The sequence below is a fragment of the Gorilla gorilla genome, chromosome 21, assembly GCF_029281585.2.
Source record: "Gorilla gorilla gorilla isolate KB3781 chromosome 21, NHGRI_mGorGor1-v2.1_pri, whole genome shotgun sequence".
Classification (NCBI taxonomy): domain Eukaryota; kingdom Metazoa; phylum Chordata; class Mammalia; order Primates; family Hominidae; genus Gorilla; species Gorilla gorilla.
The window spans coordinates 13,917,949-13,933,563 of NC_073245.2; the positions used below are offsets into that span (position 1 = coordinate 13,917,949).

The following is a 15,615-nucleotide window of genomic DNA, read 5'->3' on the forward strand; positions in this document are numbered from 1 at the left end:
TGCAAGACTGCATATATATATATATAATATATTTATATATATAATATATATATAATATATTTATATATATAATATATATATAATATATTTATATATATAATATATATAATATATTTATATATATAATATATATAATATATTTATATATAATATATATATAATATATTTATATATAATATATATTAATATATTTATATATATAATATATATATAATATATATATAATATATTTATATATATTATATATATAATATATATATATTATATATAATATATATATAATATATTTATATATATAATATATATAAATATATAATATAATATATATATTATATATATAAAAATATATATATTATAGGCACATATATATGTATTTTATATATATTATATAATATATATATGTACATATATATGTTATTATATATAATATATTATATATATATATATTTTTTGAGACAGAGTCTCGCTCTGTCACCCAGGCTGGAGTGCAATGGCACGATCTTGGCTCACTGCAACCTCCACCTTCCAGGTTCAAGCAATTCTCTGTCTCAGCCTCCCGAGTAACTGGGATTACAGACACCCACCACCACACCTGGCTAATTTGTTGTATTTTTAGTAAGATGGGGTTTCACCATCTTGGCCAGGCTGGTCTTGAACTCCTGACCTCATGATCCACCCGCCTTGGCCTCCCAAAGTGCTGGGATTACAGGCATAAGCCACCATGCCCGGCCCAAGACTGCCAATATTAAGTCATACTTATGAAAGAATGAAATGTAACATAGGGCAAAATTTGATCATTAATATATTCTTCATAATTGTTTCAATTCTTAAGTGTAGCAAAAAATGGTGAGTAATTCTCTTGTTAGAAATTTTTAAAAATCAAAAGCTATTTTACCAGGTCAGTTGTGCCTCTTTTGCCCATGTACTGAGTAGATACTTGTGCCACCTGCTGTCCTAGGGGGACAGAGTGGTAAACAGGACAGATGAGGTCCTTGCCTTCCTGGAGCTGACCTTCTATTAGAGGTAAGTCACACAAAAATTATTAAACAACAGAATTTCAGAGGGTGGTACATACTATAGAGGAGGTAGGGAAGGCACGTAAACTTCTCTTTTGAGAGACTTAACCATGTAGGTAAATAGAAAGGGATAGAGGAGGGTCAGGGAAAAGTTGTTTGCTGGCTTATTCTGATTTTAAAGATGGGCAACATCACGGCATATGTGTATGCTGACATGGATAGCCCCCTGGAGAGTTGCTGATGATGCAAGAGAGAGGGCAAAAATGCTAAAGCTGTGAGATATGAGTGGGCATGAGGTATAGAAGATGTGAGGAGGAACACAGTAGAGAGGGGAGCTTGCCTCCGATAGGAGACAGAAAACATGGGTCTAAGGAAGGCAGATTTCTACATTTGGTTGGGGGGAAGATGAGTGGTTTCTGTCTGATATCTCCTAAACCCTCAATGAACTATGAGGTCAGCTTATCTGAGTAGGAGGGGTGGGTTGCTGATGAGTTTAAGGAGTGGAGAGAAGTTATGAAATAGTGATAGGCAAAAAGATCTTATTAAGAATCAATGGTAGCTTTGCCGGGCAGTGCTGAGTGTCTACTTCAGATTTTTGGTCATGAATCTGAAGTTCTCTTGTAATATCCAGCCACTTGGGTGGTGTCATGGAAAAGCCAAATGAATGATAAAGCAGCTATAAATAGAAAAAAAAGGATTTTTAATTTTAAAATTTTTAAAGAGTAAACAAAGGATGTTTTAAAAATATGTATCCAAATTAGCCAGGCACGGTGGCGGGCACCTGTAATCCCAGCAACTGGGGAGGCTGAGGCAGGAGAATCGCCTGAACCTGGGAGGCAGAGGTCAAAGTGAGCCGAGATCACGCCACTGCACTCCAGCCTGGGTGAAAGAGTGAGACCCTGTCTCAAACAAACAAACAAACAAACAAAAAAGGCCAGATGCGGTGGCTCATGCCTGCAATCCCAGCACTTTGGGAGGCTGAGGTAGGCAGATCACGAGGTCAGGATTTCGAGACCAGCCTGACCAACATAGTGAAACCCCGTCTCCACCAGAAATACAAAAATTAGCTGGGCATGGTGGCGCACGCCTGTAGTCCCAGCTACTCGGGAGGCTGAGGCAGGAGAACTGCTTGAACCCGGGAGGCAGAGGTTGTGGTGAGCCGAGATTGCACCACTGTACTCCAGCCTAGGTGACAGAGTGAGACTCCATTTCAAAATAATAATAATAATATGTATCTATGAGATAAACACAAAAATACTGACCATGTTCTGTGAAGCTGTGATTTATGCAGCTCCTTTTGCTTCCATCTTCTCATCACAGAAATTCTTGCAAACAATATATTTGTCACATTTAATAATGACATATTTAATCATGAAGCTCAAGATAGTTTCTTTCTGGTCATTTCTTTTTTTGTCATTTCCTAAGGTGGATTTTTAAAAAATGCACCTGACAGCCGTCATGTTGGTTCATTTCACTGCTTAAAAGAAACTCTCTCTGATGTCAATTGATATTTTCGTTGTTGATTTCATTTAAAAGTAAAAAAACTTAATCCCCTCTCTCAATGAACACATACACATCTACAGTGCTTAATCTCAATGCCTGAACAGTGGTCACAAGGAAAATGGGAAGGGAGATGCTGGCCTGATGGCGCTGGGCACCTAGCAGTGCCAGGTGCATGCTCTTGATCTTGCAGCTGTGCTCTTAAAACACAATGCTCAAGATCCAAAACGTTCGGGGGAGAATTCCTGTCTGCACAGGTTCAAGAGGAGGAAACAAAGACCCCACTGCTTGATGGAGGCACGAAGAATAGCATATTGGGTGAGATGGGGGGAGTATGCACACACATACATATACAGCCATTTTTGGAAAATACAATCTACCCCACAAGCAAAAGTAAAGAAAAATATCTATTCCAAGGTACATCATGAAATGTCAGGAACACCAGGGATAAACTGAAGATCCTAAAATCTTTCAGAGTGGGAAGAAAAAGGGAATGAGGATTAAAACGACATTGGACTTCTCAACAGTGACACTGGAAGCTAATGGAACAATGTCTTCAAAACAGTGACATTAATTTTCAATCCAGATTTTAACACCAAGCTAAACTACCATTCAAGAGTGAAGGTAAAATGAAGGCATTTCCAGACACATAACTTCTGAATTCAGGAAGGAATTTCAGATTTTGTATGTACCCTTTCTCAGGAAGCTACTCAAGAATAAGGAAGACACAGGGTCCAGGAAATAGAAGACCTAACACAGGAGGAAGGCAAAGGGAATTCCCAAGATGATGACAAAGAGAAGTCCCAGGATGATGGCTATGCAGTAGTCCAGGGAGCAAACAATTCCAGACTGGAGTAGGAGAGAGGGGGCTCCAGCAGGACCATCTCCTGGGGAAAAGACATGAAAGTGAGTGACTACCTGAGAATATTCAAAGATAATCAGTCTTGTCATAGAGTTTGAATGAATTAGTGACTGATACAAAGAAAACTCAGCAAATGAAAACCAAACAAACAAAAGAGGCAATTATTTAACTCAGGAGCAACAAAAGTTGTTCAAGAAGAAAACACAGTAATAGCACCCTACGTGGCTCAACTGTGAATAATAGGTACGCTGTCAGTCATATAAATACTGAATACTGACCTAACTGTCAAGTATGAGTGGGAAATGGAAGGATAGTTATGTGAGACAGTTAAGTCTTCAACTTCCAAAATAGAAGTCCACAGAGAATATCCAAAAGTGAAGAGCTAAGAAATAGCAGTATAAACATTAAAAATGAAATAAGTATAAAGGTAAATACCAAAAGAAACCGGTAAGAGTTGAGAGTGGTTTAACTATATAATATATAAGACTGCTGATTTTGATTTTTTCTCAGTCTCAATATGGCAATTTCATATGATTCAAGCTAACACATTGTAATAGCATTATTACTGATCTTAGAATAAACTCCCATTTAAAACAATAAACAATTATTGGCCGGGCGCGGTGGCTCACACCTATAATCACAGCACTTTGGGAGGCTAAGGCAGGCAGATGGCTTGAGGCCAGGAGCTCAAGACCAGTCTGGCCAACATGGCAAAACTCCGTCTCTACTAAAAACACACAAAAAAATTAGCCAGGCGTGGTGGCCAGTGCCTGTATTCCCAGCTATTCGGGAAGCTGAGGCACGAGAATCACTTGAACCTGGGAGACGGAGGCTGCAGTCAGCCGAGATCACGCCACTGCACTCCAGCCTAGGTGACAGGGTGAGACTCCATCTCAAAAAAAAAAACAACAAAACACCCAAAAAACAAAAAAGCAATTATTGATAGAGAATGCTCAATGGAAAAATAAATTACTTTTTATTATGAGACATTATTGGGAGGATAATAGATCCTAGTTAACAAAGTGTTACCATCTGTGCTCTTACCATCACTAACATAATATTACTATTCTAATGAATAAATATTTACTATTAAAACGGCACTTAACATTATTTTATCTATTTTAAGGATCTAAAAGTTAGTTTAGATTTTTTCTTCAATCATCATACTACAGAATGCTAAACTATGGGTTGGCAAATACTTTGATTAACAGAATGCTGAATAACAAGGCCAGGCTGTGTTTAGGTTCCTTTGTTGATATTAAAAATAGCTAAGTCACTCTTGCAAAATTAAACTTCCATGAAATTGCGATACTGTGCAAGCCTATTTCAGTGATAATTCCGGTTATGCTACTCTGTTTATCTAAGACTTCCCCTTACGGTTTGTTTTAAGGAGACTCCTAAAAAATGTCTTATGCAGTCAAGACAGGCAGTTTATAAATGTATTGGGTTACTTCAACATTAGTGACTTTAGTTAGTAAAGCTCTTTTTTTTCTGCTTCATTTTTCCTTCATAAAAGCTCTTGTTTTAAATTAACTTATCTGAATTAAATTAATTGATATTAAGATTTTATTTAAATCATGCATTAAAACCAAAACGTCCCCAATTGAAAAATCAACTTTCATTAATTTTTTTTTTACTCTTACAAAAAAGAATTTGAACGTGGTAAGAATTTTACTAAGAATAATGTATCCTGAACTGACCATGGAAAATTTCCCCTTCAAATTAAAAGCAAATGTTTTAAACAGAGGGAATATACATAAACAGACGCTATGGAAGACTGCTTAGTTTACATTTCATTTTCCACTGAAAACTACTAGGAATTAAAATACATGTGATTTTTAAAAATATTAAAGAGAATCTTAAAGAAAACAGAACTCATACAATTATTCATATCATCCAATATAAGCGCCTCTTAATTTTTTAAAACCGCTATTTTGAATCCAAAGATCATAATAAAAATAGCTTTTTTTTTCTTTTTTTTCAGACGGAGTTTCGCTCTCGTTGCCCAGGCTGGAATGCAATGGCGCGATCTAGGCTCACTGCAACCTCCGCCTCCGGGAGTTCAAGCGATTCTCCTGCCTCAGCCTCCCGAGTAGCTGGAATTACAGGCGCTCGCCACCATGCCCGGCTAATTTTTTGTATTTTTTTAGTAGAGACAGGGTTTCACCATGTTGGCCAGGCTGGTCTCAAACTTCTGACCTCTGGTGATCCACCCACCTCGGCCCCCCAAAATGCTGGGATTACAGGTGTGAGGCACCGCACCCGACCCATAATAAAAATATCTTGGAGGTGTGTTTCTTGTAAATGAGTGGCTAATTTCCCAACACGCTGTAAAAGTATATGCGTAAAAAGAAACTGAAAATCATCATGCAACCAGAGTTAACAACTATCTTGCAAGATTCATATCATTTGTTTTAAAACGAAAATAGCAAGGAAGAGCTGGTGCTATCCCAATAGCCTCTTTTTAATTGGTCTACAACAACTGCAACTCTTCATAACTTTACCAACACAACAAAGTCAGGCAGGCAGTCTGACAGAGTCAACGTTTGTGGGAACCTACAGCGCTTCCTTCTCTCTCTGGAGATAAGGACAATGAAAAAAGGTGTTCTGTTTTCCAGTAGTCCTGTAAGAGGAGCCATTGAGCTGGGCTGTACAACCAGACAACAGAACACAGGAAAATTCACATCAAAGCAAGGGCGCATGCCAGGGTAATATGCAATAAAACCCTCTGCCAAAGCATTAAGGGAAAAAAAAAAGCAAGGAGGTAGAGAGAACCTGCTGGACTACCTTCTCATTAACACAGGGAGGCAGAAAGAAACAAAATCTGCCTGTATTCAGGAGCGGAGAAAACTGTGTCCTAGAGATATTGGAGTATTCCTATAGACATGTTTATGAGCATTCGGACAAATTATCAATGAACTAAACCCGGAAAGCAGTGTCCTATACGTTGGAGTATTCCTATGTAGACAGACATGAGAATCTTACCATTAACTAAGCCCAAAAAGGCAAAGTATTCTAGAAACACAGATATAGGAGAATTTAGATGCACATTTCCAATGAATAAAACCCATTGGTTTTACAGTGAGAAAAAACTGTTTGAAATAACATCAGGTAAAGAATCGGGTAAAGGTGTGATGAAGTTATATCCCCTCCCCTTTTCCTCATACCCTTTTTGACAATCTCTGATTCTCTCATTTCATAGATGTCCCTTTCACTTGAATGCGCGCGCACACAGAGACACACACACACACACACACACACACACACACACACACGTATCATTAGGTCTCCAGAAACAAAGGAGGGTCCTTAATTCTCCGGCCCGTGGAACCACACACGCCCCCTGCCCACAGATGGTGACTTTCATTAATGAGTAAGCCGAGGGAAGAGGTCTCCACCCCGACCACTGCCATGCACACTGTGACAACGGGGCACGAGACAAGCGCCACAAAGAAAGGGGAGGAGTAGACCGGGACCAGGAAAACACTGCCACGCCGCACCCCTCAAGGCGCGCGCCCACCGCCAACGCGGGGGCAGCGTCCTCGCCATCCTCCTCCTAGCCTCCCAGCTCATCCCAGCCGCCTCCCACGCCCGGGGACCCGATGCCAGGGCTTGGGCGAGCAGGACGTGCGGGGGCCCACGCACCTTCCCTCCGTGACCTCCAGGTGACAGTCCCGCTCCGCCCTTTGTGAGGGACTCACCCTCCAGTCCCGGGGCCGCGCCGGACCCTCCTCCGTGTCCCTCCTCAGCCTGGAGACACCGCCTCACCCCTGCACACCGCGCCCGGCCCGCCGAGGCGCCAGGAGAGTGTATGTGTGTGGGAGGCTGGCGCGGGCCCGCGGTCTCCTCAGCATCCCGAACCCGGAGCGGCTCGGTCCCCCAAACCCCAGCCCGGGGGCGGCGGCCGCGGCGCCCCCGCCCTCGCTCGCTCACTTACTCGGGCGCGCCGGCGGCAGCGGCAGACGTGCGGGACCGTCAGCGCCCTGCGGCGGGCGGCAGGCTGCGGGCGGCGAGCGTCTGTCCGGACAGAGCGCGGCGGAGGTGGCGGCGGCTGACTGCGCCCGGCGGCCCCTCGCGAGGGGCGGGCCCGCCGGGGGAGGGGCGGGCGCCGCGCCTCTCATTCATGCAGCGGGGGCGGGGTGAGGGACCCGGATGCCCGGGCAGTTTCCCCACCCACCTCGCGGAGGGCTCGGCGGCTTCAGAGTCTGCAGTGCGCAGGCGCGGCGCTCCCTGGCCAGGCCTGGTGCCGCCCTGGCCGCTGGCTCTGTTCCTGGTTAGAACTACGCCAGACAGGCCGGGCGAGGTGGCTCACGCCTGTAATCCCAGCACTTTGGGAGGCTGAGGCGGGCAGATCACGAGGTCAGGAGATCGAGACCATCTTGGCTAACACGATGAAACCCCGTCTGTATTAAAAATACAAAAAATTAAATTAGCCGGGTGTGGTGGCAGCTGCCTGTAGTCCCAGCTACTTGGGAGGCTGAGGCAGGAGAATGGCGTGAACCTGGGAGGCGGAGCTTGCCGTAAGCCGAGATCGTGCCACTGCACTCCAGCCTGGGCGACAGAGCGAGACTCTGTCTCAAAAAAAAAAAAAAAAAAAAAGAACTACTCCAGACAGACCTTCTCCATCGACCGTTTAGTATTTTTGCGTGCCCTACAAGCATTTTTAAAAGTGAAAGCATGGGGCCGGGTGCAGTGGCTCACGCCTGTAATCCCAACACTTTGGGAGGCCAAGGCGGGTGAATCACCTCAGGTCAGGAGTTCCAGACCAGCCTGACCAACATAGAGAAACTCTGTCTCTACTAAAAATACAAAATTAGCTGGGTGTGGTGGCTCATGCCTGTAATCCCAGCTACTCGGGAGGCTGAGGCAGGAAAATCTCTTGAACCCGGGGAACGGAGGTTGCAGTGAGCCAAGATCGCACCATTGCACTCCAGCCTGGGCGACAGAGCAAGACTCCGTCTCACACACAAAAAAATGAAAGATTGGAATGCCACCCCTTTCCTAGCATGCAGATTGACAGTCCCCAGAGACAGAAGAATGGTCACAGTGGTGCCCATTGGTTTGATGGGGAGATGGTATGCACCGCACCCTCCTCCCTCTGCCCCTCCTGCTGCAGCCTCTCAGCTGAGTGCTAGAACCTTGGTGATGGATGACACCTAGACTCTGCCCAGATAGTGGAGAGAGGTGTGTGCAGGAAACAGTGCATTCCTTTATTTACATCCACTCCTCAACCTCCGGCTCCCATTCTACAGGGCAGGCAATAAATTGACCTCCGATTTTGGGAGGCTGAGCTCTTCCTGCAATACCAAGGCAAGGATCTGGGGAGTCCTCTCTTGTCTTTAGCAGGCAGTGTATTCTGCAGATACTCTCTTGTTCCCATCGCCTTGTGTCTGACACTCCTGGGGCACGGAAGTTTCTGGAGAGGCTGGGAGCCTGCAGAGGGAATGGCTGTGAAGCTCCACAGCTGACAGTGTGTGTGTGCGCTGCAGCTCAGAGCTTGCAGAAATGATTGCCCCCTCTTCCTCAGTCTCCATGTGTCCCCCAGAAGTTCTCAGTCCTTCTCCTAATCTCTCAGGCCCCATCACATAAACCATAAACAGCTCAGTAGCTTAACTTTGGGAAGCAAAAGTCATCATGGCAAGCGCCTAGAGGCATGTTCCTTCTGCTTTGGCAAACCATTAACCACCAAGGCAGGGAGGAAGTAAAGAGGGAAACATTAGTGAATTTCTCAAGAAGTCACCTGCCACCCAATGGTCACAGTCCCCCAAAGTGAGAGAAGGGTGGAGGCATGTGCTAGGGAGACTGTGGCAAAAGGAAGGGAGTGGGAGACCCAGGCTTCCTCTAGAGCTGCCTGTGCCAGGGCTGTGCTGGGGGAACACTGCCCTCCTTGCTGTCAATCATAGCAGTTACCTGGAGGGTCTTTTCAACTTCGCTTTGCTCAAACCTCTCACTGTTCTAAATCAGCCCCCTCATCTCTCCCCTGGGCTGTTGCAGGAGTCTCAATCCATTCTCATGCAAATCGATTCTCACGGTATTCAAATCTGCCTGTGTTTCTGTCTTTTTCTTTTTCCCTGCCCCATCTGGCTCCTTGAGCCTTATTTTCCAGCCATTTACAGAACAGCACCATGGTGTTTCACCTCGGTAGTCATCCAGGTGACTGCTGTTTCCTGCTGTTCCCCTACTAGGAAAGCAACACTTACCTAGCATGCAAAAGTTGCTCTTTTCTCTGAAAATCCACAGATCCTTTTTAGGGCAGTGAAAATACTCTGTGTATGATACCATAATGGTGGATACCTGTCATGACACATTTGTCTAAATCCATAGAATGAATAATACCAGCAGCAAACTCTAATGTAAATATGGATTTTGGGTGATAATGATGTGCCAATGTAGGTCCAACAATAGTAATAAATGCTCCTGTGGGAGAATGTTTATAATGGGGGGGCTATGTATGTGTAGGGGGAAGGGCTAGATGGGAACTCTGCACATTCCTTTCACTTTTGTGGCAAACTTAAAACTGCTCTAAAAAAAGTAAAGTATTTACAAAGTCATTTTTGGATAAAGTATTTTTTTCTGCCCCCACTTATTGACAGACTTTCCTTGAGAATCCCCACCTGTGCCCTGTACCCACTTCCCTCTCAGCACTAGGCACCCTCCAAGGTCCCTGCTCATTTGCATATTTTCTTACCACACCAGCATGTGAGTCCTTCATCAGCAGGATCAGTATCTCCCAGGACCTAATATGTGACTGGCACATAGTAGGTCTGCTGTGGCTATTGGTGGAGGTGATGATGTTCCCCGGTGGGCTGGGGAGGCTCCACGGGAGAAGGAAAGGCTGAGCTCCTTTTCTTTCTTCTTCCTTATTTTGGCTTCCTTCCTCTGCCCTGCGTTTGGAAACCTGTTTTGTTTGTTTGTTTAGAAAGCTTGGCTAGTAATTCACTAGTCCAATCAGGCTGTAGGGTAGAGGATGGAGTGGCTCATTTCATGTCTTTTGTTCTTGAAAAAATTAGGGGCGAGAGGGAAAGAGAATGAGAGAATGAACGGAAGGAGGAGGGGCCGTGTCCAGTTGCTGTTTTCAGGGAGACTCATCTTATTAAAATTTTGCTGTGTCATCAACTGGCCCAACTGGTTTTTAGGGTCAAGGAGAAAGTTTTCCTTTGGGACTGGACAGGTGGAATCTGGCCTCACAGTTTCTACAACATACGGCAGGATCCTGCTCTTCTGTCCCCTGTAGCAGGTTGTCCCGTGTTCCCCTTAAGGAAGAGATCACAGTTTTTGTCCTCCTGGTGCTTCCGGCTGGAGGTTCACCTGCTAGTCCCTGATCCTCTTTGCTTAGTGATGCACATGAGTCTACTCATCCCCCCACCACTCCCAGCCCCCACTGGTCTAGGCAAAATGCAAGTGATGGGAGAGTGTGGGTGGGCAATTCTTTCTCTGGAGGGTTTAGGTGGGTACCTCAAAACAGCAGGCAGCTAGGACTTGAAGTGGTGGCTTCGCAGCTAACATTTTCCTTGTTCCACATGATGGGTAGGGGTAGGGTAGGGAAGACTTCACTGTTTGGAGTTTCGGAGGATGCCCCTCTTTCTCTTTATCCTTCCTCCCCACAGTCCCCTCCCATCTCCTCCCTTATAACTCTTTTTTTTTTTTTTTTTTTTTTGAGATGGAGTTTCGCTCTTGTTGCCTGGGCTGGAGTACAGTGGCGCCATCTCGGCTCACTGCAACCTCCATCTCCCAGGTTCAAGCGATTCTCCTGCCTCAGCCTCCTGAGTAGCTGGGATTACAGGCATGCGCCACCACGCCCAGCTAATTTTGTATTTTTAGTAGAGACGGGGTTTCTCCATGTTGGTCAGGCTTGTCTCAAACTCCTGACCTGAGGTGATCCACCCGCCTCAGCCTCTGAAAGTGCTAGGATTACAGGTGTAAGCCACCACGCCCAGCCCTTATACCTCCTTTTAAGCAATGTCCTCACCCCAAATCCATCTCAGAAAATTGTCCCTACCCATATGGTCAGAAGTCCTTCAAGACTCCTGGAAAAGAAATCACAACTACTTTTAAATCAAACGTCTGACTAATTTTGGAACAGTGAGAGCAGGGGCTGGTTTTAGTCATCTTTGGATCAGGTGCCCAATACAAGTTTGTTGAATGAATGCCTGACTGGTCAAGACAAAATCAGTCTTTCAAACAGAAGCTAGAAATCAAAGGTGGTCTATAGCCCCATTCCTTTGTCCATCCTCCCCATCTGTTGAGATGGCACGATTTCAGAAAAACATCCCTCCCACTGGTCAATCCTTTGAAAGCTTAATTATTCAGAGTTCTAAATGACCCCTTTAAGGGTTGATCATATAATGCTTTGACCCGTTGGACTGTGCCAGTAGAGGAGGGGATGTTCTGTGTTCCCCGAGCCTCTTCATCCAAGAATTCCAAAGTGACTCCTCCTGCCTTGATCTCTCCCAATGGCCCTCTCCTCCTCATAGCCCATGGGGACCTCTTGCTGGGGCGTGACCCTGCCCACGGAGGGGTGGAATTGCTTCTTTTTTTTTTTTTTTTTAGATGAAGTCTCTCTGTTGCTCAGGCTAGAGTGCAGTGGTGCAACTTGGCTCACTGTAACCTCTGCCTCCTGGGTTCAAGTGATTCTCCTGCCTCAGCCTCCCGAGTAGCTGGGATTACAGGCACCTGCCACTGCGCCTGGCTAATTTTTGTATTTTTAGAAGAGACAGGGTTTCACCATCTTGGCCAGGCTGGTCTCGAACTCCTGACCTCAAGATCCACCCGCCTCGGCCTCCCAAAGTGCTGGGATTACAGGCATGAGCCACCGGAATTGCTTCTTAATGCAGAATGTGTGTGCAAGACTGTGAAACAGCAAGAGTTGGGGAGAAAGCGTAGGTTTCTGTGTGCATGGTACCTTTAGGACTGGCTGTGTGTCCACCCACAAGCCAGCGAAGGAGGTGGGAACCTGGGATTCTGTTTACCCAGCCACCAACAAGCCCCGTTGCCTTTCTGGCACACACAAGCCCAATCACCCAGAACTCCTGAAAATATAAATGTTCTCAAGATCTCATGTGGGAGCTTTTTAGCTGAGACTGGCCACACATGCAGGAGACTGGAAGCACTATTTCCCAGGGGTGGAACAACCTGCTCAGACTCACTTTTAGATTGGAGGATACCCATCTCAGTGTGGATTCTCCCAAGAACAGATCTTAAGACAAGGGCTTGGATGTAGGTAATTTACTTGGGAGGTGATTCCAGGAAATAAGAGTGAAGAAATGGGGAAAGCAAGCTGTGAAAGGGAGAGAAGCCAACAGTAAGGTATGCTGATGGGCCAGTTACTGCCATGGGCAACTGAGGCTCAGTCTGGCTTGGCATCCACTGAGAAACCGTGTAGAACAGCCCTCAGCATTGTCCGCCTGGATGACCAGGAGGCCAGAGTATTTCTCCACTGACTTCAGTGTCTTGGTTGCTTTTCTTTTCTTTTTTTTTTTTTTGAGACGGAGTTTCGCTCTTGTTGCCCAGGCAGGAGTGCACTGGCATGATCTCAGCTCACTGCAACCTCCGCCTCCCGGGTTCAAGAGATTCTCCTGCGTCAGCCTCTCAGGTAGCTGGGATTACAGGCATGCGCCACCATGCCTGGCTAATTTTGTATTTTTTTTAGTAGAGACGGGGTTTCTCCATGTTGGTCAGGCTGGTCTTGAACTCCCGACCTCACGTGATCCACCTTCCTTGGCCTCCCAAAGTGCTGGGATTACAGGCATGAGCCACCGCGCCTGGCCCTCTTTTCTTTTCTTTTTTTGAGACAGAGTCTCACTCTTGTCACCCAGGCTCGAGTGCAGTGGCGCCATCTAGACTCATTGCAACCTCTGCCTCCTGGTTGTTCAAGTGATTCTTGTGCCTCAGCCTCCTGAGTAGTTGGGATTACAGGCGTGTGCCACCATGCCCAGCTAAATTTTGTATTCTTAGTAGAGACAGGGTTTTGCCATGTTGGCCAGGCTGGTCTCAAAATCCTGGCCTTGAGTGATCTGCCCAGCTCAGCCTCCCAGAGGGTACTTTCAAGTTACATCTATGGAACAAAGCAAGCTGCTCTGCTAAGCTCCTCCAGTTATTGATTACACAACCCCCACAGCTGTGACCACCATTTGGCTACCACCATCATCACAGCTTCTACCCCTCCAATTTCCCCCAGCCAATTATATCACTGCCTTTTCTCTCTGCTAGGTTCTGTTAGGCCTGAGCTTTAAAGAGAAAGGAATAAAGTGGAATGATATATCTTTGCCCATAACTCATTCTAGGAAAAAGGAACTATGCTGGTTTTCTTTTTCCTCCATTTCAACCTATCCAATCTACCCAAATAGTTCTCAATCATTATCACCTCATCCCAAAGCAACAGACAGGAAAGAGGAACAGGGCAAGAAAGCAGACAGGCTTTCTGGAGTGACTTTTATCCCCACAGAGTCATAGATGCAGAGTTGGAAGAGATGAATTCTCTCATTTGGGAGATAAGGACACCATGCAGATAAAGAGACTCTGTATCGTCTGCTTTTCCTGCTGCTGCAGTGCTTCCTCCAGGCAGGCTTCCTTGGTTTTTCTTGGCTTCCTACCCTTCCAACCTACGCCATCATAATCTGGACTCCAGCCCTTTATTCCCTCAAAGGCTGACTCAGGCCATGACTGAGGGAAGAAGCTTGGATTCTGTAGTGGAACAGCATTGTCCATGGGGAGACACGGCTTCCATCCCAGGCCTTTGGTTCCGTTACTTAGAGTTTCTCACTTGCCTGTCTGTCATCCAAAGGGGCTCACAAGGAGGGGAATGCAGGGAGGAGACATCTCCCTAATACCATTGGAGTTTTTTTCCAGGTTAAGATGGTGCATTGAATCCACCTATCTACTTTTGCTCCTCCCAAAACTCACTAAAACTATTATAAAGGGATTTTTTTTTAAGACACAAACTCATGAGGACAGAGAGAAGAGTAGACAATAGTGGGGGAAAAAATAAGTTGGAAGATAGAAAACAGATGGGTGAGTGGTAATCGACTCAGCAGCCCCAAGAAAGCTGAAACCCAGGGAAGGTTAAGAGTAGCCCTATTTTCATGGCAAAATCCAAGGCGGGGGGGAAAAAAAGAAAGAAAAACAGAAAAAGAATGGGAATTGGCAGTCCTAGATATCTCTGGTACTGGGCAAGCCAAAGAATCAGGATAACTGGGTGAAAGGTGATTGGGAAGCAGTTAAAATCTTAGTTCCCTCTTCCACTCTCCGAGCAGCAGGTTTCTCTCTCTCATCAGGCAGAGGGCTGGAGATTTCATCTCCGGAGAGAGTAAAAAGGAGGATCTCTGGGCTGGGGCACCAGGCATGGCTGAGGACAAAGGTGGCATGTGGAGAACAGGGGCGTTAAGTGACTATTTCCTCACTGCATGCTGAGAACCTCAGCTTTCTTCTCTGATCACTTCCCAAATCACTGGCAGCTACTCTCCACCTCTCTTCTCTGAGAACTCTGACCAGCCAAAAGGGAAAGAATGAAGGATACTGGCATTCAGATTTCCAGTAAACGACCACCCATGTCTCCCTACAGTGAATCACAGTTGACAAGCCCAGTTCCTGCACTCAGGGTTTTTCACAGTCCTTTACTCTTAATCAAGAGCAGAGAGCTAAAGATTATGTCTTAGGTTCCCTAGAAACAGAAGCTGTGATGCAGATTCAGATGCATGCGATTTATTGCGGGCGGGCCCTCAGAAGAAGCTCCTTTTTCCACCTCCAGAAAGAGCATGGAAAGGAACTGAGCAAGGATGTGGTCTTGGCTGGAGTCTAGCCTCAGTCTGACCCACAGGGAGCCCTGGAGCATGAATTGCACCACAGGGTTGATCTCACCTTGAAGCAAGAGGGCCAGCTTTTGTATCCATATATTGATCAATCACTGGCTGTGGGCTGCCAGGGAGGAAGCCATGAATTCCCAGGCAAGGTAGTTCCTACTTGAGGACAATTCTTTAGATAAAGTGGCAGCTCTGGTCTATTTATGACCGAGATTTATAGCAGCTGAAGGTATGGGCAGAACACCAATAACATCTACTGTAGATTACCAGATTACCAAATATCTGAGGAAAGCTGCTAACATGGAAGATAGAAAATAAATAACAATAAAAACAAGTCAAAACAAGCAAGCAAACTAATAATTAAAATAAACAGAAAAAGGCAAGTTGGAGGAAACCAAGACTTATTTTTAAGAATAAGAGGTGATAGGCAGTTCGGCGG

At 45.4% G+C, this 15,615-nt stretch overlaps 1 protein-coding gene across 5 annotated transcripts in view; it reads right to left on the bottom strand.

Moving 5' to 3' along the window:
- The window catches only part of RNF24 (ring finger protein 24), a 94,048-nt gene extending 86,556 nt beyond the window's left edge, over positions 1–7,492 (bottom strand). The window contains exon 1 of one of the 5 annotated variants that reach the window (XM_055372504.2): positions 7,316–7,480. The gene's annotated coding sequence lies outside the window, so the exon portion shown is untranslated. Of the gene's footprint in view, positions 1–7,023; positions 7,265–7,315 lie in introns of those variants that run through there. The other 4 variants (XM_031004756.3, XM_055372509.2, XM_063702271.1 and 1 more) reach the window with 4 other exon arrangements.
- Between the last annotated feature and the right edge of the window lie 8,123 nt (positions 7,493–15,615).